The sequence below is a fragment of the Sus scrofa genome, chromosome 2 (genome assembly GCF_054392235.1).
Source record: "Sus scrofa isolate SSC_HxYL_T2T_F1_AM1 chromosome 2, Sscrofa_HxYL_maternal_Yorkshire_Landrace_v2.0, whole genome shotgun sequence".
In the NCBI taxonomy this organism is placed as follows: Eukaryota; Metazoa; Chordata; class Mammalia; order Artiodactyla; family Suidae; genus Sus; species Sus scrofa.
The window spans coordinates 133,081,943-133,107,354 of NC_139384.1; the positions used below are offsets into that span (position 1 = coordinate 133,081,943).

A 25,412-nucleotide genomic window follows, 5' to 3' on the forward strand; every position below is an offset into this window, starting at 1 on the left:
TCTTATCCCAGGAACCTCTCTGCCCCTCATACTGAACCTTACTTTCCCAGCACCAAGGCTAAGCATTTTACACAATGGATCAGAATCAAAAAGTAGCAGGAGATCCTCAGTAGAAGGGAAGAGAAGGAGAACTGAAAGCAATCAAAGAAAGAGAGGGCCAAGAACGGAGAAACCTTCAGTTATTTATCTATTTTCTCTGGAGTAATTATATTTGGTTTGGTTTGGTTTTGACCTGTGAGGCATCTGTATCCCCTCAGCACAGAATGAATGATTTAAAAAAAGAAGATCTGAGGGAAAGTTCCATTTAAGAGGGTATCATGAGAGATAAAAGAGGTACTGGATACCACACCAGTACCTTTTTCTATGGCACATTTTTAGTATTGCTAAAAGGCCTAAGGATGACCCTGAGTTTGAAACACAGATTGGGCTTCAACACAGCACCCAGAAATAACCTCGATTTGCACTACGGGAGAAGATCCCTGGGCCTTTTACTGATCTAAAAATGTAATGTTTGAATCCTACTTCTCAGATCATCTTTAGTTTCTCAGAAAACCACAAGATGCAGGGTAGCGAGAACCATGGTGGCTTTGTCTCTAACTACTCCTCTGCTTTCCCTGCCATTCTGATCCCATTAGAGTAAACTCTATTACAGAAGTCTCTTTCATCATATATTCCCTTTATGAGCAGTTATCTTGTTTTACCTGCTAGCTAAGTAGAATATCACAAAGGTTACCATCAGAGAAAGTAAAATGATATAATAATATCCACAATAGAAGAGGAAAGACTAATGAGCCACCGACCTTAATATATTTGTGTACCCAGGGGTCAGTTATGTGAAATTCCTGGAAGCCTCCCCACTTTGAGTTATTGAAGAAGTAATTTATTTGTTGAGTCATTAAGCTTTCCTAAAGTACTCAAAGGGAAAAACACAGTTATTCAACTTGGAATTTCATCCAGGCTATAAAAGATCATCAGGACTATACATAAAATACCAAGATGTCCCAACAGGGTGTAAACCCAGCAAAAGAAGCATGAAGGTGGGTGAAGACAAACACAATGGAGAATAATGTGAAAAAAATAATATATGTAAATGTGTAACTGGGTCACTATGCCGTATAGCAGAAATTGCTAGAACACTGTAAGTCGACGATAATAAATTTATTATTAGGTGATATCAAGAAGGCTGTCAGCAAGTAGCCAAGCCTAATCATCAGGCTGAAATACTCAGTTACTTTTTTTTAAGATACAGATAATCCAAGACAAACTTTTTAAAGCAAAATAGAGAATAAACTGACTCGGAGTTGGGCTAAAGTATGGATTCTTGGTGAGTGTGTATGTGTGTGTGTGTGTGTGAAACTGAATCACTTTGCTGTATACCAGAAGCTAACACCACATTTTAAATCAACTATATTTCAAAAAATAAATAAATAAATAAATAAAGACATGGATTCTTGGAAGTATTCACATGATGTCATGAGATGGTCAGCATCTAACCTCTGCTTGGCTGTGCTCTCTTCTGCATATTAGCTTCAATGTTAACACAATTGCCCTCAATGGCCCATAAATGGACCTCCACACCATATATCTCCTTAGATCTTAGCTTGCAAAAACTAAAGTCTGTGTTTCTTATTTTTTCATGTTTCCAGAGAAACAAAGTTTTTTCGTATTTTAAAGTTTTTTTCAAGTATAATTGATTTACAGTAATGCTAATTTGTTCTGTACAACAAAGTGCTTTAGTTACACATGTACACACACTCATTCTTTTTCAAATGCTTTTCTCATAGAGAACATCACAGAATATTGGGTAGAGTTTCTTATGCTATATAGTAGGTCCCCATTGTAAAGCCTGTGTTTCTTGACAGTGTACCAAAGAGCTCTCATTCTCATTCTGACAGAACCTGTTTGAATCACATGCCTAGCCTGAACCTATGACAAGGTCTAGTGAAACATGAGTGACTTAAAACTGGGTTATCTATTCCATCTCTTCAACTGGGGAAATTTGGGAAGTCATTGCCAAAGAAAGCATGATAGATAAAGGATAGCCATAAATAAACACTCACCACACAAGCATATTGGGCCTTGGTTCTGTAACATGGGTATATAGACAGAAACAAAGATAGGGTCACCAAGAAAACAGGAGAGAAAAATCATTTTATCAAAACTGTTAAAAATTTGAATGCTAATTATTGTAACAGGGGCAACAGGTTAGTAGCAGACTAACAGCAAGAATAAATTGGGTAAAACACTGTAACTGCCACATACAAAGATCAAGATTTGTCTTAGATTCTGGTCAGGATATGTTGTGTCACACCGTCTGTGGCCAGAGAAGCACCTCAGAGGCAGGCCTGATAGTCTGCTGCTGAAAAATGAAGTGGGCTTGAGCTGGTTGCAGAGGAAGAGAGATTAGCTTTATCTCATTTACTTAAAACCATGGTCTTTTCACTTTGCTGGCAATAAGTATGAGAAGCTAGTGCCCAGCTGCTCCGCTTTCATGACCCATGGAACAGTCCTTCTGAAGAAATCAATAGTTGCATCTAAGGTCTGGAAATCGTCAAAACTATGAAAACTTGGCCCACACTTGCAAAACAGTGACCAAAAAATTAGGCCAAGTGGCTAGGAGACAAAGTGAATGCCTCAATTTGGATTTAGAACTCATTTCTTATCTCAACACCTATCAAAAGAGGCCATTCAAAAGCTTGAGAGAGAAGGGCACTCAGTGAAAGGCCCTGTGTGTCAGCTGGGGGGCTGCCTAATAGATGATGACAGCCTGACACCTCTCCTGGAGAGCATCATGACAGGTCTGGATACTTGAAATCATCAGCTGCCAGAGGCGAGGTTCCAAGCAGCCATTGCCAGGCATGGACAAAACGGAGACTCCTGGGAGCAGGCAGCGTGCAAAACCCCAAGAGCAGCAACTGAATGGGCAGGAAAAGTGAAGTCTTATGTTCTGATCCTGATCGCCACACAAAGCTCTAATCTAGCATAAGCAAGTGCATGCCTACTTCCAGTACAGCTGTAAAGAGAACTGTCAAAGGGTCTTACTCTCCAGGGATCTTCCTAACAGCACGTCTGTCTTGGTGGACCAGATTCTCCCACTCTCTTCCCATCAAGCCAGTCCTTGTTCCTACAGGTCACTGCTGACAGCACTTCTCCCACAGTTCTAAATGCAAAGTCTGAATTCCATTCTAACAAACTCATTTTTAATGTAATGTTCTCATTCTAATTAGATTTAGTTTTATATCCCTAGATTGGTTTGAAAAATAAGAGTTGTCTTATTCAAAATTTGAACATATGCCATAGCAGAATGCCCTAGTATTCCTTGTCCAAATATTAATTTCCTGTCAAGCTTAAAGCTGGATTTTGTTCCCCAAATTCCTTTGAAAATTCAAATTATTTAATACATATGTTGATTAAAACATTAAAATATGTATCGACATTTAATTCAAATGTGTCTATGTGTTATGCCACCAAATAGGTGGCATATTCATTCAAGACAGAAACAGAAAATTAAATAATTTTTGCACCTGCACAAGAGTTGGAGAGGTGCCAGAAACATTCCTCACTCCTTACTTGAGGCCATATGACCACTGCCTATATTTTCTTCCCTATTCTGACCTCTGGAATGAGTCCCCTTTTTCAACAAGATAACTATCACAGGCCCCTCAGGTCAGTACTGAGGGATCAGCATCAAATCACTCTTGCGGTCAGCCCCACTCCAACCCCATAAACAGAACCATGAACAGGCTTGACCCCAGATCCCTGAAGGTTCCTGCCTATGGAGTCCCAGGTTGATGATAAGCCCTACACCTCAATTCCTCTAAACTACAAGTCTTCCCCATCACTTCCTCCAGCTCCCAAGGATTTGGTTTTTCCCACCTGCATCCAGACCTCCTTGATGCTTTCCAAATGACTTCCTCTGGACACATCATTACTTCACTTCATCTGCCTATCAATATATTCTTTTTACCTCTTCTAGACCAGCCCAAGGCCTCCAAATTGCTAAGAAACCACTTGTTCCCATTTGCCAATTTCTATATGTGGTGGGATATTATGTTCCACCCACTTGGCTAGACCTTACCTGCTCCCTTGTAGCTTGGCTAGGGCCTTCCCTCCTTATGGCCGAGAATGTGCCCTGGTCACCTCACAACATACACTTCTGTCTTGTATAGACAGCAGGTACTCAATCATGGTATTTATTTTGTCTTTATATCCTCAAATAATTGAAAATGGAAAGACAGTATTTCTAAATACCTGAGGTATTTTTTTCCTTTTTAGGCCATAAAATATTAGTTTATTTCTTATCCAAACACTGATTTCCCCACCGTGCACATCAGCATTCTCAAGCTTGGCCGCTGAAAAAGCCCTTATATCAGAGAAATATAAATTCATACTTCATGGGTCAAACTTGCTTCCCTATATGCTGTAATAGCTTTGAAATCTAATGTTTCATCTCAAACATTATGTTTGTCTCATTATGTAAATAATATATAATGCATATATAATATACACATTTTTCATATATATCCATGGTCTACTTTCATATACTGCTAGCATGTACTCACACCCTTGACTGGGAGTGCATGTAGACTGGGATTAATATTCTTTTCAGAAGAAAATGTTACAGTCTATTGGACTGAGTATAAATATGCCTGAGAAAGGCCACCTCCTTTAGCTTCCTTAAAAATCTACATTACTTTCTCTTTCTCCATGCCCCCTATGAAATAGGACATCTATGTTTCCCTAAGAATGTTGCAAAGTTAAAAAGCTTCTATTTTCCCTTTCTAAAGGAAAATAGCAATTGTCAGCTGGTTCAGATAAGAGGAAAGACATGAGATGATTTTTATTCCAAACTTTACTGAAAATCCATAAAGTCCCTCTATTAACTTTGCTTATACATTCATATCTGTACTTAGTAACATAAACACATGCCTTTTTTTACTTTTTTAAAACTATGCCATCACTTTTCAGAGGAAAAAAAAATGTTTAAGAATAACATACTTGAAATAAAAATCAACTTGACTGACTTGGATTAAGACACTTTTATGATGCCCATTAATACAGAAAGTTTTATGTCAATTAAAATCAAGTAGACAATCTAACCCAGAAATGTTACTTTCTATTTTTATTTTATTTTATTTTTGCTTTTCAGGACTGCATCATTCCCAGCTGCCAGACTACTCTACAGCCACAGCAACCTGGGATCTGAGCCACATCTGCAACCTACACCACCGCTCACAGCAACGCTGGATCCTTAGTCTGTTCATCGGGGCCAGGGATCGAACCCGCATCTTCGTGAATACTAGTCAGGTTTGTAACCTGCTGAGCTACAAGCAGAACTCCTCAAAAATGTTACTTTAATGAGAGTTTGATGAACTTTTACACAGAAGATTTAAACCAAACAAATGGCAATTGACCTAGGAGCATAGTTCTTTAAAAATGAAAAGGCAGGTTTTATATCCAGTAAAGTTTTACAGAACAATAGCATTTGCTATAAGGTGGTAGAATGGAAAGAAATGAGGATAGAGATCGGAATGGCAGATTTCACAGTTCAGAAGATCATAGTCCTGGATGCATCCTCAGGTCCTTGTTGGCCTCACCATGTCCTCAAGAATTGGACACAACTCTCTTTGCAGGAAACAGGACAGAGGAATAAAGGCTTCTTTGAAAAGCAAAGATAAAGGGGTCCCTGGAGGATTTCTCAGCCCTTGAAACAATCTTCATGGCAACAGCTTGACTCTGTTTCCTGCTTCAGTGAAGGTTGCTAGAATATGAATTAGGGGTGAAGCACTGGGGCTATTTGCAAGTCCATGTTAAAATTTGATTTCCCAAACTCAGGAATACAGTCCATTCAGAATTAAATCAAAATAGTGCTTTAAGGATGCCCTACAAAGGACCTCAGTGCATTAAATAAACACCAACTAACTTTGCTCTTAGAAGTGGTCTCGCAGGAGAAAACCTAGAGAAGTTTCTATCATTCTCATGTTAAATACCCAAAAATGTCTGCAGAACACAATATCTCACCAATGGTCTTAACATCCCACAATGTCAACAAAAGTTATGTATGGAAATTGCTTCTCAGATCAGTATTCAATCATCTATATTACACCAAGTCACATTTACTTTTTTTTTTCCACATTTACTTTTGAATTTTAATAAATATAGTTAATGCCTTCTATGCTTATTGTAATGTTTATTTTCCGTCCCAAATCATTGCATGTTTTTCTTCCATGAAAGTACATACTCTAAAAAACAAATAAACCAACAAGACTGAAAAACAGGCAGAGGGGACATATAAAACAGAAAATGCATAAAATAGGTGCCTTGAATAAAATATGTAATATAAATACTTAACTACCCACATCTGTCTTACAGCACTTTTGATGTTTGGATCCATGTTCTATTATTTCCTCAATTCTTAGTTTCCACAGATTGTAACATTAGTTTAACACCTTTGAGGGGCAAATACTACATAGTAACCAACCCCTTTATTCTTCAGTATAAAAATGAGTTTGATGGCTTTTTTTAGCAACTTTAAGATTGATGGGATGAATTCAAGTATTTAATCTGTACTTCAGATTTAATTAAATATATTGGGTTATTGAAATTCCTTACTGAATTGGCGACTAAAAGTTTAATAGCTTCTTTTGCATGTCACTGGAAGCTGGTGGTAGGGGCATGTATATAGTAGTCCTTCATGACATGAATTGTTCCTATAGCCTTTTCTAGCTTGGGGGGAAAAAAAAAAAAAGCTTTATCCCAAAGAGTGGTAATTTCCACTATATATTTATATATTTTACTACCTGAGATATGATGATAAGCAGCATTCATGTTCTAATTCAATGCTGCACCACGGTATGATGTTTTCAAAGGCATTTTACGCATCACATGGTGCTACCAGTAACGTAGCTGACTGACCATGAGATGAACCAACACCTTCTGTGCACAGGCAAATACCTACATGCACACAAAACATCTCCTAAGCTTCAGCCCTCTTATTGTTGGACACCTGGTTTTGCTATTAAACAGAATGTCTCAATTTCAGAAATGATATGCTCTGGAGTTCCCATCTTAGCTCGGTGGAATGAATCTGACTGGCACCCATGAGGATGCAGGTTCGATCCCTGGTCTTGCTCAGTGGGTGAAGGATCTGGCATTGCCATGAGCTTTGGTGTAGGTCGCAGACAGGGCTCGGATCCCGGGTTGCTGTGGCTATAGTATAGGCCAGCAGCTACAGCTTTGATTCGACTCCTAGCCCCATATGCTGTAAGTGTGGCCCTAAAAAAAGCAAAAAAATAAAAGAAATTATACACTCTAAAATAGGCCTAAAGGGAACTCATCAGGGCTATATGCAAAGTGACAGTGTTTTGGTAAATGACTGTTACCCACAGATAAGCTCTATAGAAAACTGACAAGCCTTAATCTGGCAAAGTTCTCCTTTTTCAGAGGTGTGATAGACAGAATTTCTAAAACATACTCTTAAAAAGTGCCTCACCCTAGTTCCTAGAAACTGAGTCTAAGACATCACACACGTGAATATATTTTGTTAAATGACAAAAAGGACTTTGTGGATGGAATTAAGGTTCCCTGCCTGTTGACTGCAACATGGGAAGTCTGGGTAGCCCAATGTAATCACATGCATCCTTAAAAAGAAAACATTTTCTGGCTGGTGACAGAAGAAAAAGGCAAAGGGGAAATGTGATAGATTCAAAGCAGAAGGATTTACTCACCATCACTGACTTAAACATGGAGGGGCCACATAAGAAGGAACCCAAGGGGCCCATGGAATAGAGAGCAGACCCAGCCAGTGAGGAAATGAGGATCTCAGTCCTACAAGTGCAAAAACCTATTTCTGCCAACAATCAGAATGAACTTGCAAATGAATTCTTCCCTAGAGCTTCCAGATAAGATCCCAGCCTGTCTGACACCTTGATTTTGGCCTAGTAACACACTGAGTAAGTAGAGAACCCAACTGAATCCACAAAGACTTGTGGTCTATAGAACTGTGGAAGTGGTTGCAAGTCAGCAAACTGGTGGAAAATTGTTATGGAAGTAGTAGGAAACTAGCATGGGCAGAACGCATATGGAGCAGTAAGAGAAAATCTAGAAGAAATGGAAAAGTTCTTAGAGATACAGTCTTCCAAGACTAAACCAGAAGAAATAAAGGATATGAACAAACCATCTGCCAGTACTGAAATTGAATCAGTAATTTTAAAACTCCGAACAAACAAAATTCTAGGACCAGACAGCTTCACAGGTGAAGTCTACCAAACACTCAGAAAAGAGTTAACTTTTATTCTTCTGTAACCTTTCCTAAAAACTGTAGAGAAAGGAATACACCCAAGCTTATTCTATGAGGCCACCATTACCATGATACCAAAACCAGACAAAGATATCACAAAAGAAAAAAAAATTACAGGCAAGTTATTACTGATGAATATAAATGCAAAAATTTTCAACAAAATACTAGCAAATAGATTCCAACAATAGATTAAATGGATCATACACCATGATCAAGTCAGATTTTAAAAAATCCCAGGGATGCAAGGATTTTTCAATATCTGCAAATCAGTATGATACATCACATTAACAAAGTGAAGAATAAAAGCCACATGATCATCTCAACAGATGTAGAAAAAGCTTCTGATAACATTCAGCATCCATTCATCACACACACACACACACACACACACACACACAAAACCCTTTCCAGAAAGTGGGCGTAGAGGGAACTTATCTCAACATAATTAAGGCCGTAATGACAAACCCACAGCTGATATCATACTCAATGGTGAAAAGCTGGAAGCAGTTCCTCTAAGATGGAGAGAGTCTTGTCTAGTCAGTCTGAAGAGGCCAAGCAGCCCAGGTGATCCTGGAAGTTACCTGCATCCCTTCTGGTTTAACTCTACCTGCTAGAGGTAGATATAAAACTATAGCCACGAGAACTGTGTGTGCAGGACTTCAGGGTTTAGCCATCTGTACATATGATTAAGATTTTATAGAGTTTCACATTTTAGGAAAGATCTACCTAAAGACTTCTTCTTCTAAATTTGAATTTCTAAATGGATATTGTTGCTAAAAAATAATTGTTCCTGGTTCAGAGCTTAAGAAGTCAAAAATCCTCAAGATCACAACAAAATGGCTATTTCAGGCATCTTGGAGCCTACGGAGGCCTGCTGTGAACAGGACCTCTAAACCAAGAAATATGTCTGAAAGGCTGTGGTTCAAGGCTATTTTTGCTGGCTTTAAGCAGGGTCACTGGAACCAGAGGGAGCGCACAGCACTGTTTAACATGGAAAGTGTTTCTGCTCAAGATAAAACTGAATTCTCTCTAGGCAAGAAGTATGCTTGTATGCACAAACCAAAAAACAACACTCCTGGTAGATGGGTCAGAACCAGAATAATCTAGGGAAATGGAACTTGCATTCATGGAAAACTATGGCATCTTTTGGGCCAAATTCCAAAGTAGCCTCCTTGCTAAGACCATTGGACACAGAATACAAGTGATCCTGTACCCTTCAAGGATTTAAACTTATTGAAAAGTAAATAAATAAAAGTATGAATTTGTTCTCCTATTTAAAAAAAGTAAGATTGCACCAAAATGGTTTTGTCTAAGGTGATGTTGTGGGTGAACTCGGAATCCATAAAATTGAACATATGTCATAGGTGTCTTCCCGCTTTCTTAATGATTTCTATCACTTTTGTTTACTAATATCTCCTTCTTTCATTCAACCTCATCCCCTAAAAAAATGATATTCCCTGTACCAGAAGGAAAGAAATTTGTCCTTATTCATGTAGCATAGATTAAATGACACCTGTTAGGTGCCAAGATAGTTCATTAGGAACTGAAGATGATCAAAGATGAACAAGATACAATCCCCTTTTTTAAAGAGGATTCAAGGACTTCCCATTGTGGCACAGCAGAAACAAATCTGACTAGGAACCATGAGGTTGCAGGTTCAATCCCTGGCCTCGCTCAGTGAGTTAAGGATCTGGTGTTGCTGTGAGCTGTGGTGTAGCTCGCAGACGCAGCTCGGATCTGGCATTTCTGCACCTGTGGCATAGGCAGGCCGCTGTAGCTGACTGGACCCCTAGCCTGGGAAACTCCACATGCTATTGGTGCGGCCTTAAAGCAAAAGCAAAATAAAAAAATAAATAAAGAGGGTTCAAGAGATGAAGAAGAGAGGACTCAAAACAAGAAAACATTCACTTACTGAGCTGTCACAGATCGTAAGGAAAAAAACCTAGGAATTGGAACCTGGGAGATAAACAGCTTGCTGAGGTTCAAAGGGTCATAGCACATAGAGAGAATGGAAAATTCTGCCAAAGCCCTCATAAGAGATGCTGTGCATTTGTTTAGTTTTTTAAGCTCACCTTTAAAGCAGACCTCTAGATATAGAAATGGTAGAGAAATGTGATGAATAAGTTTAATAAGTGAAAAATACAGGTGAGAAAAATACCAAGTGTTACAATTTCGTCTGTACATATTTTGGTTTAATCAAGAGGAAAAATCAATCAGAAGGCAATGGATCTGTGTTTTCTTGAAACTGTTAGTTCCAAAGCTAACCCAGCATCCCAGAAGCTGGGTTTGCTTTACTTGTGTTATTAATTTATTAGTGTAAATTTATACCTGTCAACCCATATTTACAGCAGCACAACTACCTACCGCAAATATTATAGGCTTCAAGGACACAGTTAAGAACTTGAAACACTTAAATGACTTTAACATTTACTAATAGCATTCAGTTTCACATATATGAGAATATAAATAGAGTCTTGCTAGAAAAATTATTTTGGTAATTATTCTGATTTTTTCCCTCCTGGCTTTTCTTAAAAATTCTAAAGTTGTTTTCACCTATGATTCACTGCTTCCAATGCCAACTAATGGTGGTAATTTTGCTTACAAAGGGACATTGCAGAAAAGAGGGCTAAGTTTCACTCTCTGCCTTGGGGGAGTTCAAATGCTGAAGGACCCGTGCTTTGCAGTCACCACTACTCCAGTTCTTTTCATTAATTTACAGCAAATGCAGCTCTCGGCATTCCAGGCATAAAAAAACAGGGAATCCCTATCTTTGGGATTGTTCTATAAAGACCAACAGAATATGAGAAGATTCCTGCCCATGAAAAGCATGCCAGGGAGCTCACAGAAGAAAACTAGACTGCTGGGTGTCTGCAGGACTACCTTCCATCCACCTGGCCTCAGCTCCTGCCTGGAAAAGGAGGCAACAGCCCTCTAACTGCCCTCCCATGTACTATTCCTATACCTTTCAAATCATTTCTCTACCATCTGCACATACAGAAAATGTTTTGTGTTGGATTACACCACACCTAGGCTTGAGATCTTTCGACAGCATAAGAAACAATGAATACAACTCAAACTCAGTAAGAACTGAAGAAACCCATGACCTGGCCTCTGCCTTCCTCTCCCTCTAGCCTCTTCTCCGAAGAGTCCTTGTGCCCTGCCCCCATAATGCATGCCCCAACTTCACTGAGCTGTTTACCATGGTTAAGCATACCTGGCTGGGTTTCCTAGCCCAGCACCTTCTTGTCACCCAGAATGTTTCCTTTGAGCCTCTCCTCAGGTCCCCCCACCCCCCGAACCAAAGCATCCAGGTTCCTGATAAATACCTGCTCATGTGAAGAACTAGAGTATCTACTCTCTACAAAATCTTTTCTGCTCCCACCAGCCTTCACTATCCCCTCCTCTGTATCATCTCCGTATCCTCTGTAGACTTCCATCAGATTCCCTGTAGTGGGTTAGGAAACATTTTTCTTTTCATGTCTGTGACTCCGTGCCAAGCTACCATGAGGCAGAAACCATATCTTCCTTGTCTTTCTAGGAACTGCCATAAAGGGCTTTAAGCATTGCTGGAGGTAGGAAACCTACACATGAAACAGTGCAAATACCAAGCAACAGTTTCCAATGCAATGCTAAGGACTATGTCCCTGGCTCTAAGCAGTTTGAAAGTTTTAAGAAGTCACAGAAGTCACTCCCTGTGACTTCTGTGGGAAAAAATATGTATAGTCAGGCAGACCTGAATTCACCTTGTGACTCCCCTACCTCCCAGCTATGGGACCATGGATACATCAGTTCACTTTCCTGTGCCAAACAAGGATAATGGTTCCTATTTCATGGAATCCTTGTGTCAAGATTTGATGAGATAGGATGATCCAACACAGGAGTTGCTAAGAAAATATCCACTCTTTTCCCTTTTCTCTGAGAAGGGAGAGTGATAATGTGCCCTAAAGGACTCAAGTACACCTTCTTATAGGAGGTGGGGTTTAAGCTTGACATCTAAGCAAGAAGGATTTGGACAAGTACACATTGATAGATAGAAAATTCTATCAAGGGAGTTCCCTGCTGGCTCAGTGGGTTAAGGATCCAATGTTGTCATTTCTGTGGCTTGAGTCACAGCTATGGTGTGGGTTTGATCCATGGCCCAGAGGGCATGGCCAAAAAAAGAAAAAGGAAAGAAGGAAAGAAGGAAGGAAGGAAAGAAGGAAGGAAGGAAGGAAGGAAAGAAAGAAAGAAAGAAAGAAAGAAAGAAAGAAAGAAAGAAAGAAAGAAAGAAAGAAAGAAAGAAAGAAAGAAAGAAAGAAAGAAAAAAGGGAGAAAGGGAGAAGGGGAGAAAGAGAGGAAGAAAATGCCATTCATATTGGGAAACAGCTTAAGCAAAGGCAATTGACCTGCTTAAAACTCTTCTCAGACATACCCAAGATCCAGCCTTCGGATGCTCCCTCATTCCTACAAGTTGGCCTCTTGCAGCATGTGAGAGTAATTATACGTGAACATAATCCACCTTCAAAACCTAAGAATACTGAAAATTAGAAAGAAGACATAAAATAGTCATAATGTATTTAGGAGAGACTTGTTCTTTAATGGAGGAATGTTTCCCCAAAATGATGTTGAAGGGTATTGGGCTGTTCACTCATTTGCACAGAAGTAAGCATTATACTAACAAACAACAGGGCTGGCATGACAACATCAACCAACATTTAAATAAACACAGGGTAGGTAATAATTTCCATGTGTGGATGGTTCGAGTGTTAACGGAGCAGTCTAAAGCAATCTCATTTACTTTTATAGTTAAGTGTTCAGGAAGCATCTCTTTTTTTTTTTTAAACATCTGAATGTTTTCATGGCTGAAGGGATGCCAGTATAGCCTGGAAAACAACTTACAATGATGTGCAAAGTAGTTACGCTTTCCAACAAGTCTGGTTGCTCAATCATTCACCTACATTAATAGCTCTTAGTGGCATGTGATATACGATGGTCTCAATCTAATCACCCACTTCAGCAGGAAGACCGCCAGTGCTATCCAAATGGAAGAGTCCTAGTTTGATGTTGATTACAAACTCAGGCCTTTGTCCTCAGCATTTTTAGCATCAGCTTGCTATCACTGAGAAAGGGTGCTGGTGCTGATGGCAGGCGGGCCTGCTATCAGTCTCATGCCAGTTCATTTAGCTTCAGATCTGCAGCTAGGTTTGTCTTATCAAACAACCAAAGCAATTGATTTCTTTCTACCTCTGTTGAGATAAGTGGAACAACCTGTAATTTGGTTTAGAAAAAAAAAATCTAGATGGCAGGAAAAGGTTTAAAGAAAGGGATAAAGACACAAATGGTAATTTTCACAGTACCTTGTATACAGGAAGGCTTTAAGAAATGTAAAGGGAATTACAAAGAATGGGAATGAAAAATCCAAAGATAAGAACAGAAAGTGAAAGAATGAAAAGCTGAAGTATTAGTTTTCGATACCATTCATGTTGGGTTTTCTCATGTGTAGTTGAATGCAATTGACTCCTTGCCCCTCTAAAATCCAATCCACACACAATATCTACCATGGTTCTTTTTAAATGTTAAGTCAGATCGTATTGTTTCTCTGCTCAAAATTCTCTAATGGCTTCTAACCTCACTCAGAACAAAATCTATAATTCTTCACCAAGGCCCACAAGCCTTTCCTGAACTTTCAGCTTCCCATCCACCACCCTCCAGGACTCATTCCAAACTAGACTCACTCTGAATTCACAGAACACTAAGCCAGCTCTCAGAAATGCTCTTCTCTACCCCAGCCTGGCCCCTTGCTTTCTCTTCATGCAGGTCTCTGCTGAGATGTCATCAACTCAGGTGTCACCTACTCAAAATGTCACCTTCTATGACCACCCCAACCAACAGAGATGCTCTATTGCTGTTTACCTCTGGCCCTGCTTTATTTGGTCTTCTTATCATTACTTCTTAGCATTACTGCACATTAGACTTCCTGACTCGCAGCTGCAACATGGGGGATGCTGGAATACAGGTGCCACATAATATATAATAAATGCTGCAGGAGGAAAGGTGAAGAGACGGAGAAGAGGAAGAATCCCTTGTCTTACTCCCATGTTTATGTCTTTGCTCCACAAATAACTGGATGTGGGACTGTCTGGACAGCAACTGCTTATCTTCCTTGATCCACTTCCAGAGACATTAACAACAAGAAAAGAGCATGGGTTTGGGAAGCAGGGATACCACAGTTTAAACCTCACCTCCATCACCAAGTAGCTTTTTGACTTTAGGCCAGTTTTTAACCTCCGTAGGGAATTGTACAGATGATAAAATTTTAAACACCTATAAGCATTGGGCTAGGTACCTGAGATACCTCAGAAAAATTGAGAGTAAAATCAGCTATCTTTCCTTAAAACTAACTTGGCATAAAATACATAATTGATAAATATGAGCTCTCTGTCCCCTCCACTCCCACCCCATCCCATGGCATTATGCCAAGTAAATGCACCTAAGATGAGCAAAAGAACAAATAGTCACTGGGAGGCCGTGAAAACCAAAAAAGAGCAAACAAAACACCTCAGGTAAAAGCACTTTGAAAATGGGAGAACTCTATACAAATAAACAGCAGGAATTATCACTAGCATTATCAGAAATTACTTTAGAACCAGTTCTCTGTGTCTTGAATTTCTAACCAGGTAAACTAACTTGAGGGTCTCCAAATAAAGATGATGCCAGGAGAAAGAAGAAGGGAAGTGAAATGGAATTGGGAAAAGAAGACAAGCTTCAAGGGGAATGGCTAGAGGTGAGGATGCATGTGAGACAGTCTGGCTGACCAGGGGCTTCAGTAAGTGCTACATCAGACTCACCACGACTAGAGTCTCCAACTCTGTGGGAGAACTGGAAGGAGGCAATGCTACATTCAGGCACAAAGCCCCTCTGTAGTCACCTTTCCTGTGGCCGCAGGGCCATCCCATTTATATAATCTGGGTCTGGGTCCTGATTTACAGCGTATTTTCATGAGCAAATGCATGACCTTCACACATACCTTGAGAGGCAAGGAATTCTCACTAAACAACGGAAGAAGCTGAGGATCATGTAACTAAGTGATTTGTCTAAAATGACATAGGCAGTAAGTAAGTGGCAGAACTGGGACTTGGACCCACTTCTCTAATTTTAAGACCGATTGTCTTTCCAATGAGATGATTCTCCACTTTTCAGCTAGGTTTATTTGAGAAAACTATATGGATTTTAAATCTAGGCTGAAAAAGGAAACAGTTCTCATCCAGAACTGCCTGAGGAGCAGGCCAAACTCCATGAAGTACCTGAGGTCACAAGAGCTGGTGATACCTCGAAATCTTAGCAGCTCAACAGTAGAAAGCAGGGACTGCTGGCACATGGTTAGTCAGAGGCCCAGGCTCCAGGCATCCCTTACATATTAGGGCCCCAGAATCCTCTGCACCCAGGCCAAAGGAGAAGATATAAATACATCATTTTCGATCCTTTCTACTGGAACTAGTCACAGGCCACATCTGGAGTCGAGTGTGTCAAGGAGCCCATGGCTGGGCAGCCAATTCCCAGGAGCAATTCTGTGTTCCATGCAGAGGAGAACATGAATTGTCAGTGGATAACTAGTCATCTCCACCACACCCTACTAACTCAACCAACAGTGGAATGATACGTGACTGTGAGAAAATGCGGTGAAGTCAGAAGTCAGTTTTAGACTGTCTGACAAAGCCACAAGCGAGGGTCCTGTTTTTAATTTGCTGCTGCTGCTGTATGTTCTTGGGACACATGGAAATAATAACAAATAAATGTCCACTTAACCCTAGGATAGTGGACTCTTGTCCACTCAGGAAGTATGAGATTACATGGGATGCATGCTTTAAAAATATAAAGATTCCCAGGACCCAGACCCAGAGATATTTTTACGAGTGAATATGATGCTTCAAGCCCAGAGACCACACTTTGTGAAATACAAGCAAAGAACCACAGTTATTTCACAACTGATGAGTACACAATAGCCACTGAATGTTAGATTGCAGACAGCCCCTCAAAAAACCCCAGCAGAGGTCAGCTCTGGGAAAGAGCAGGAAATCTGCATGGTTTCAGATTTTCCACATTCAAGCAACACCCACTCCCACAAAGAATTTGTTTTGCTATTCAGGTTCTATTTTCTGGTCTCCTTGACAATATGGAAACAACTTGGTCCTTCTCAGAGACACCACTTACCTTCAATGGCAGGAGCTTCCTCACAAGGACAAAGGAGACAAAGATAGATTGGGCAGATCTAAGACCTAGAAAAAATAACATCTGTATTTAATAACTTCTATTTTACCTGCAATGCTGTGGCTCTCTCTGGAGCAGGGAGAAATGAGGGTAGGTAGACTGGGCCTCACGCAAGCCATAAAACAGTTGTTGCTCATTAACCTTGTATAATATGACATCTGATTCTTCCTTAACACAGGTAAAAAAATCACTTCTGATATCAGGTGTTTGCCCCAGAACCATTTTCAGCCTAGAGCTGTGTCCCAGGAATCATTCTCAGTGTTATCAGTGGTGGTCCTGATGAATTCAAGAACAAAGAGAGTAATTTAAAATACTAAAAAAATTAAAAATTAAAAATAAAAATAAAAAAGGAGTTCCTGTCATGGTGCAGCAGAAATGAATCTGACTAGAAACCTTGAGATTGCGGGTTCGATCCCTGGCCTCACTCTGTGGGTTAAGGATCTGGCGTTGCCGTGAGCTGTGATGAAGTTTGCAGATGCAGCTCGGATCCTGAATTGCTGTTGCTGTGACATAGGCTGGCAGCTGTAGCTCTGATTTTGACCCCTAGCCTGGGAACCTCCATATACTGCGGGTGCAGCCCTAAAAAGCAAATAAATAAATAAATAAAAAGAAAATACTTTCCACTTTGGGTGTCTTGAAAAGAATTTTTTATTGGAAAAACAGAAAAATAAGTTAAGATTTAGAATGCTTAGCTTCATCATGATTGCCAGGTTTTACAATTGTTGATTGAACTAGACAGGATAAAAGAAAGAAAGGAGTTTCTGATAAAAACAAAAATAAACAAATGGGACCTAATTAAACTTAAAAGTTTCTGCAAAGGAAACCCTAAACAAAATGAAAAGACAATCCATAGAATGGGAGAAAATCTTTGCAAATGAATCAACTGACAAGGGATTAATCTCCAAAATTTATAAACACCTTCTGAATTTCCATACCAAAAAAATAAACACCCCCATCAAAAAATGGGCAGAAGATCTAAACAGACAGTTCTCCAAAGAAGACATGCAGATGGCCAAAAAACACATGAAAAGATGTTCAGCATCACCCATCATTAGAGAAATGCAAATCCAAACCACTATGAGGTACCACCTGACACCAGCCAGAATGGCCATCATCAAAAAGTCTACAAACAATAAGTGCTGGAGAGGGGTGGAGAAAAAGGAACACTAGTACACTGTTGGTGGGATTGGAAATTGGTAAACCACTGTGGAAAACAGTATGGAGATTTCTCAGAAAACTAAACATGGAACTCCCATTTGATCAAGCAATCCCACTCCTGGGCATTTATCCAGAGATAACCATGACTCGCAAAGACACATGTACTCCGATGTTCATTGCAGCACTATTTGCAATAGCCAAGATATGGAAACAACCTAAATGTCCATCAACAGAGGAGTGGATCAAGAAGATGTGATACCTATACACAATGGAATATTACTCAGCCATTAAAATGAACGAAATACCAGCATTTTTAGCAATATGGATGGACCTAGAAACTATTATGCTAAGTGAAGTCAGCCATACAATGAGACACCAACATCAAATGCATTCACTTACATGTGGAATCTGAAAAGAGGACAGAATGACTGACTCACAGACATTGAAAAACTTAATGGTCTCCGGAGGAGACAGTTTGAGGGGTGGGGGGATGTGCTTGGGCTGTGGGATGGAAATCCTGTGAAATTAGATTGTTACGATCATTACACAACTACAGATATGATCAATTTATATGAGTAATAAAAAAAAAAGAATATAAAAAAAAGGAGTTTCTGCTGTGCCGCAGTAGGTTAAGACTCTAGCATCGTCTTTGCAGCAGCTCAGGTCACTGCTGAGGCATAGGTTTGATCCCTTGTCTGGATCTGGCATTGGTACAGTTGTGGTGTAGGTCCTAGATACAGCTCAGATTCAATTCCTGGCCTGAGAACTTCCATAGCCATGGATGCAGCCCCACAAAAGAAAGAGAGATAGTCCAGCACTTGAATGGAAGCTGGAGGGCAGCAGAGTCAAATGTGAAACCAGTGAAACTGATTAGGCCTGCAGCAGGGCCCAGCAACTGTGGGGGGAGCAGGAGGGAGTCACCAGCTGGGCACATGAGAATGCCCACTACTTGGAGGTGTCTTCAGGCATCGGGCTTTCAATAATGCATCTTGAAAGCACTAGAGGTTATCTTAGTAAGACAGGTACAATACCCTCAGAGCCTTGGGAAAACTTCCAATTCTCCAGTCTGATGGTTCAGAATCATTGCCCATGAGCCTCAAGCCCCCCAAGCTCCTGGCCTCTCCAGCACTCATAGCCATTATCCTCCCAGATGCCTTGCAGCTCTAAACAGAAAATCCTCCCACTGTGTTGCTTTTCTGCTGCTCTGTCTCCCACAAACCTGACCTACTTAGGTCAACATCTTCCTTCACAAGCATCTCCAGGCCTCCATCTACTAGGCATGAGTGTATTCCCTGCCTCTTATGGTCACTACCACCCTCTAGATCACTGACTCCAAGGTCCACCTTGCCGCCTTCATGTCCTTTGCCCTCGTCGTCATGCAGAACATGGCCAAGCTGGGCAATATCTCCGGCTACTCTGCTTCTATTTTCCAAGTCAACCCAGATTCAGGCATTGCTGTTGTTCCTCTGGATACGCTCCTGTCCATGATCCCTGCCTCCAGTTTCCCTACACTCCAATTTACCCTTCAAACTATGCCCATATTACCTGGTATTCAAATAGGTAACACTTAACATTCTAGTCTATGTAAACTGTGCTGTTACTGATTACATAAATGATCCCAATTTCTTTCTCTTTCCTTGAATCTGTGTTCTATGCCATGCAAATACGCAGTCCCCTCCCATATGACTCTGGGCTTGGTCAAGAGACTTATTTGGCCAATCAGATGCTTGACCAAGGAGCACTTGCACAATTGGCCTTGATTGTTCTTACTCTTCTTCAGTAGCCATGAGAATAAAAACAGGTTGCTGTCCTAAGGGATGAGAGACATATAAATTGCTGAGCAGCCCCAATCATCCCAGCAAGAAGAATCTTAGATCGGCCAAAAGCCCAACACCAGCCATAGCAATGAGCCTAGCTGAGACAGAACAATTCAGCCAATTCCAGACTATCTCACCAAGCCACAGGCTAAATAAATACATGCTTGTTGTTTTAAGCCCCTGATATGTGGGGTGGTCTGTTAGGAGGTAGCAGATAACCACAACATCCATACAGAATACAATGATTGATTTTGAAGGATATCTAGTTTTGTCTTGGTCACAACCAAAACTTTCCCTTCATGACACCATCCTCTCTCCACCTTTCCATCCATGGAGTTTGCATGTCACTGGGATAGCAGATAAAATAGGTCGGATCTGGGCAAACCTTCTCATACAGACAATCATGACTGCATGAGAGGAGAAGCCAGCTGGTGATTGGTGATACTGAAGGTCTAGCAATGAAACCGGGAAGTCAGGGGTGACTGCATTTCCTTACTGCTGACTGGAATTGGTGAGAGGGGATGTTTGCTTCAGCAATAGTTGATGTTTTACAGTCTAGATGCTCAGATTGGGGAAATGAAAACTAAAAAGTGCACCTGAATCTTCACCCTCTTACTGACCAGCAGCTTCCCAAACAAATGGTCTAGTTTTAGCAGGGCTTGTTTCTGGTTTGCCTCAGGTCTCTGTGCAGGGAGCTCCCATGAAGAGAGTGGGGGCCATAGGAGAAGTCTTTGGGATATGGTGAAGGTATTTTGTGAGGATTTGGATAAGGGAAAAAACCCACCACATTTTCAAATATTAGCCCATAATATTTGTGTCTTCTCTCTCCAACTAGAATATGAATTCTTTGGTCCTAATCCAATGCCCTTTTGAGGAGGCAGTAGAAGCAATGTAAATAAAATTAGATTGAAAATCATGAACTCTGTGATTAGGGAAACTGACTTAATCTCTGTTTTCTGATATTAAATAGGAGTCATCGAGTTGTCTTAGGTAATCAAAGAAGACAAGGTAGATAGACATAGATGGATAGAATAACAAAATTAGCTGAACGTTACCTCCTCACTCTCAGAACTCATACACTATGTTACCCCAGTCTATTATTCTCTATCACATTACTACTTTTTATTTTCTTCATAGCACTTTATTGTTATCCAAAATTATCTTACATATTCATTTACATGTCAATTTTCTGTTCTTTCCAGCTCAGGTAAAAGCTCCACAAAGGTTAAAGTCTGTGTGATAGGAGGACTCCATGAGAACATAACTATTCTACTACTATATCTTCAGGTTTTAGAAATTGTTAGGTATTTGGTAGCTACTCAATAAATAACAATGGGAGGGAGAAAAGGAAGAAAGAGAGGAAGGAAGGGAAGATGAATAAATGATAAATACCTAATGATAAATACCTATGATAGGATATTTTATCTTTAGGGTTATCTGACTCCTTGTTAATAACACTCAGTCTATCAAAGTAATTCTATTTCTTTGGGCACACTTGAGCTTACGGAAATAAGGTCAATTCACAAAAAGAAAATTCTAGAAAATTACTTGTTATTCAAGAAATATTTCAGTCTAAAGATTTCTGTGTTCTCTGATACTTAATTCATACTCAATAATTATGAGCTTGGTAATTCTGCATATAGATATATACACACCGAATCAAGACCATAAAATAAGCTATTTCTTATTTCTTCTGAGCATATTTCTTTCTCTACATAATAAGAGCTGAATAACAGAATTTTATGGTGCTTTTTAAATTCTATGAGTTAACGATAATTAGAAAACTACCATTTCTGGCTTCAAGTTTTCCTCCGAGAAACTATAATCTCTACCAAGCATAGTCTTACAATTAAATAACTACAGAAAAATACTAAGTAAGATTCAGTCTTCATGGTCTATGTTTGTATGTTTAAACTTGCTGCAGAAAGGTCAGCTGGAATTGCAAGATCCTGATATAAAAATACCCCCACTGCCAACATTAATTTTGAATGTGAGAATCAGATGCCTTTGCCAGACCCTAAAGAAGCATTCCACAGCCAGGGGCCTCAACCCCCACAAGGCAGATCCTGCTATGAGTTCCAGCTACAGTTTTAAAAGTACAAAATTCTTGGAGTTCCCATCGTGGTGCAGTGGTTAACGAATCCAACTAGGAACCATGAGGTTGCGGGTTTGGTCCCTGCCCTTGCTCAGTGGGTTAAGGATCCGGCATTGCCGTGAGCTGTGGTGTAGGTTGCAGATGAGGCTCAGATCCCACGTTGCTGTGGCTCTGGCGTAGGCCGAGGGCTACAGCTCTGATTCGACCCCTAGCCTGGGAACCTCCATATGCCGCAGGAGCGGCCCAAAGAAATAGCAAAAAGACAAAAAAAAAAAAAAAGTACAAAATTCTCCCTTGCCTACAGAATAACTGCATTGCTCTGAATCTTTCTATAGGCTTCCTTGGAATAAAGCACAAATGAAGACCCAAAATGACATTAGTGAAACTCCTTGCTATCCTCTTGATTCATATTTATCACAGTAGGTTTTTAGTCAAGGGTCTTTTGTCTAGAAAGAAATCCTCTTAGCAAGGTTAATGGGGTGGGGGGCAGGGAGCATTTTCACATGGTACAATGTTATCGTGTGGAATCCGGGATAAAGATATTCCTGGGCCCAGTGGGGGTAAAAGGGTTGATTAAGAGCCAGGCAGAGCACAGCCATCACCTTCACAGTCTTCCTTCAGACCCTCATCTCTGCTCTGCTCTATGCACCAATCTCAGACTCCACTCCCTACAGACCTGACTTGTACCTTCTCCATGCCATGGCCACCACCCAGCCCCCAAGTTTATACAAGCTCAGCCCATGCAGAAACTGAAACTAACCTCTTCCTCAACCCAGTCCAAACTCCTGGGAAAGAGACTCCAGTTCGGCCAGACTGGACCAAGCAATCGCTTCTATTCAAAGTAACTGTGACCAAGTGGGCAGTCCTGTAGTGTGAGTGGTTCATGTTTGTGAGTTATTATAAGGGGGCAGGACACAGAAAAATACGGTCAATGTTAAGACACTCCAAAGGTAGTCTAACACAGCTTATCCTCAACAGCTCTATTAAGACGGAGGCTTTTATCATAAAAGCTAAGAAATTGCCAGAATTAAGACTATTCCCAACAGGGGCCATGAGAACAAAAGCAGCTGTATTCCTATATACACTCATACTTATCACCTTACAAATTTTGTAGCTCAGAAGTCCAAAATTGGTCTCACTGGGCTAAACTCAAGATGTTAGCAGGGTTGTGTTCCCTCTGGAGACTCTACAAGTGTATTTCCTTGCCTTTTCCATCTTCTAGGAGCCTCCCAGATTCCTTGGCTCATAGCTTCTTCCTCCATCTTCAGAGCAAGACTTGCTGCAACTCTAAGACCATCTTCCACCATATCTCTTTCTCTTAACCACAGTCAAAAAGGTTCTCTGATGTTCAGGACGCTTGTGACTAGCTTGGACCCACTCAGTCCAGTATAATCTCCCATCTCAAGGACGTTACCTTAATCCCATCTACAAAGTTCCTTTTGCCATCTAAGGTAACTTATGCATGGATTATGGGGATTATTATGTGGACACATTTGGGGAGTCATTCTGTCTACCACAGATGCGTTCTTGAAATTAAAACGTAGCTGCAGTTTTCTCTTTCAAGAGGTGTTTTGTTTTGTCTTGTTTTTTGCCTAAATCTCATAATTATTTTCATTCAGTGCTCATTTCATAATGAAGATACATAATCCATGTGCACACAAAAATGCAGTTTTCATCCTACAAAAGGCCATATAAACATTTGATTTGATTATTATCAAATATCTGCAATCACCCATTATCGGTTCTATTAAAAAGCAGAAGTAACACATTCTGAACCTAGACAAATTCTCAAGCACTCTCCTTTGGCATGTTAAATCTCTCATTTCACTTAATCTTCACTATGACCTTGCAAAGTGAATGGTATCACCATTTTACAAGTCAATAAGACAGTGATAAATAAATTGTTCAAGTCAAAGGAATAGTAAGAGGTGGAGCTAAGATTCAAATTCAAAGCCCTGCCCAATTCTAGAGTTCCTACTGTTTCCTTTATATCAGACATTGGCTGAAAAACAAACCCTCACCCTTAGGTAGCCTTAATCACGTCTACTCTGCCATAAACATAGATAATAACCACTCCATTAAGCATATAAATCATTCTATTAATAAGCAAATACTCTAACAGTGTGGGACCTGGAAGAGTGAGGTTCATACCTGAGCAGAGCCTCAGTGGGTGCTGCTGACAAGGCTCTGAGGATGACCAGCACCTTGCAAACAGCTGCTCCTTATTATTTGTTTATCATACTTTAGGATTTCCTTCTAATCCTTCCCAATTACTTAGAAATAAACATGGACTTGGGGACAAGAAAGAAAGAGAAGTGTGCCTCAGTATCCTCAACCATGAAGTGAACATAGCCAAAGGCATTTAACTAAACCCAAATGATTGTTGGGAGATTAAATTAGTTAATAGATGTAAAGCACTTAGAACAGTACCTAGCATGTAGGAAGCATCACAATCCTTACCATCACAATCATCACCACCACCACCACTACCGTCATCATCAGTATCATCATCATCATCTTCATCCAGATTTCAGTATTAAGGTCTCAGTGAGTCAAAATAGAAAGGCAAGAAGATCTCTAGACATCAGAAAGAAAGAGTATGAGCTAGACAAGACCACTTGGTATTTCTGGCCTTCTTTGGTCTCAATTACAGGTATTGGTTAAACAATGAACATTGCCTTATTGCCTTTTACTTGCTTTGTTACAATTACAAGCTTTAACTCCTTACTGATATTTCTTTCCCCTCGTAATCAAAGAAAACCCAATTCCCAGCAATCCATTTTTAAAATTTATATATGTATGATTTATCTTACATAAATGGCATCTTAAGCTTCACTTTCAGAAATATCTTAGATACAATATGGCCTCCTTGGTGAGTAGGTAACACCAAACACGTCATGGCATTGAAACTCCCATCCAAACTATTTTATCAAAAATTGACTATCTGCATTCAAAATGTTTCAACCTCCATCTTTTCCATCTCTTCCAGACGCTCTTTTCTGCTTTACTTCTATCCCAAATGCTCTCTTTGAACTTTTTGTTTTGTGTTTTTATTGTATCCCCCTCATTGTCTCCCACTGTCTCCAATCTTTCCTATTTTGGGGGAGTACACTTAGGAACACCTGTCACCCTGCTTCATTGCTTGAGTTCCCCATCACCCTCCTCAGTAGAGCTCACCCTGCTGCTTCCATAGACTTCCTGAGCCTCTCCCCCGCACCCTGCAGCTTTCTCTCTCCTCTCATGCTGACTCCCTCTGCTCCTTCTTGCTCCATATGCCACCTCCCTCGCTTCTTCTTGAGCTGCAGACAGTAAAAGATTGGCTCGGGCTGCTCATCAACCTTCTTCTTGTCAGCCAGCACACAGTTGTTTGCCTCAATAGAGCCGAAGTAATTTCAACCCTTTTTTTCCACCAGTGCCTCGTGATTTTTTTATCCTGCTGTGCCACTTCCCACTTCCTCCCCTGCAAGGTTACAACCTCAGCAGAGAGTCTTACCTCCTACCCATTTCCATTGCTTCATCTTTGTTCCTTCCGTAGGAACTCACAATGACTCTCCCTCCCTAAAGCTGGCAATAAAATCATATCTGCTAGGCTTATAATGTTAATTCATTTCCTCATGACTTGCAACATGACCAGACTACTTCTTAGAATATGAACAACTTGAGAACAGAAACCTAAAGTCAAGTTTTAACTATGCAAACATGCCAAGCTGACATCAAGACCCAAGAGGGCACTTAGTGTAATAAAAATGTGCATGGCGTTACACGCTCAAAACCCAGTGCTTAAGAATGATTCTAC

At 40.3% G+C, this 25,412-nt stretch overlaps 1 protein-coding gene and 1 pseudogene across 5 annotated transcripts in view; one reads left to right on the forward strand and one right to left on the reverse strand.

The window, feature by feature from the left end:
• Positions 1-25,412, reverse strand: part of DTWD2 (DTW domain containing 2) — a 1,117,698-nt gene that overhangs the window by 746,862 nt on the left and 345,424 nt on the right. The gene's annotated exons all lie outside the window — the stretch shown is intronic.
• On the forward strand, positions 9,203-9,527 carry LOC146405701 (large ribosomal subunit protein eL33 pseudogene; annotated as a pseudogene).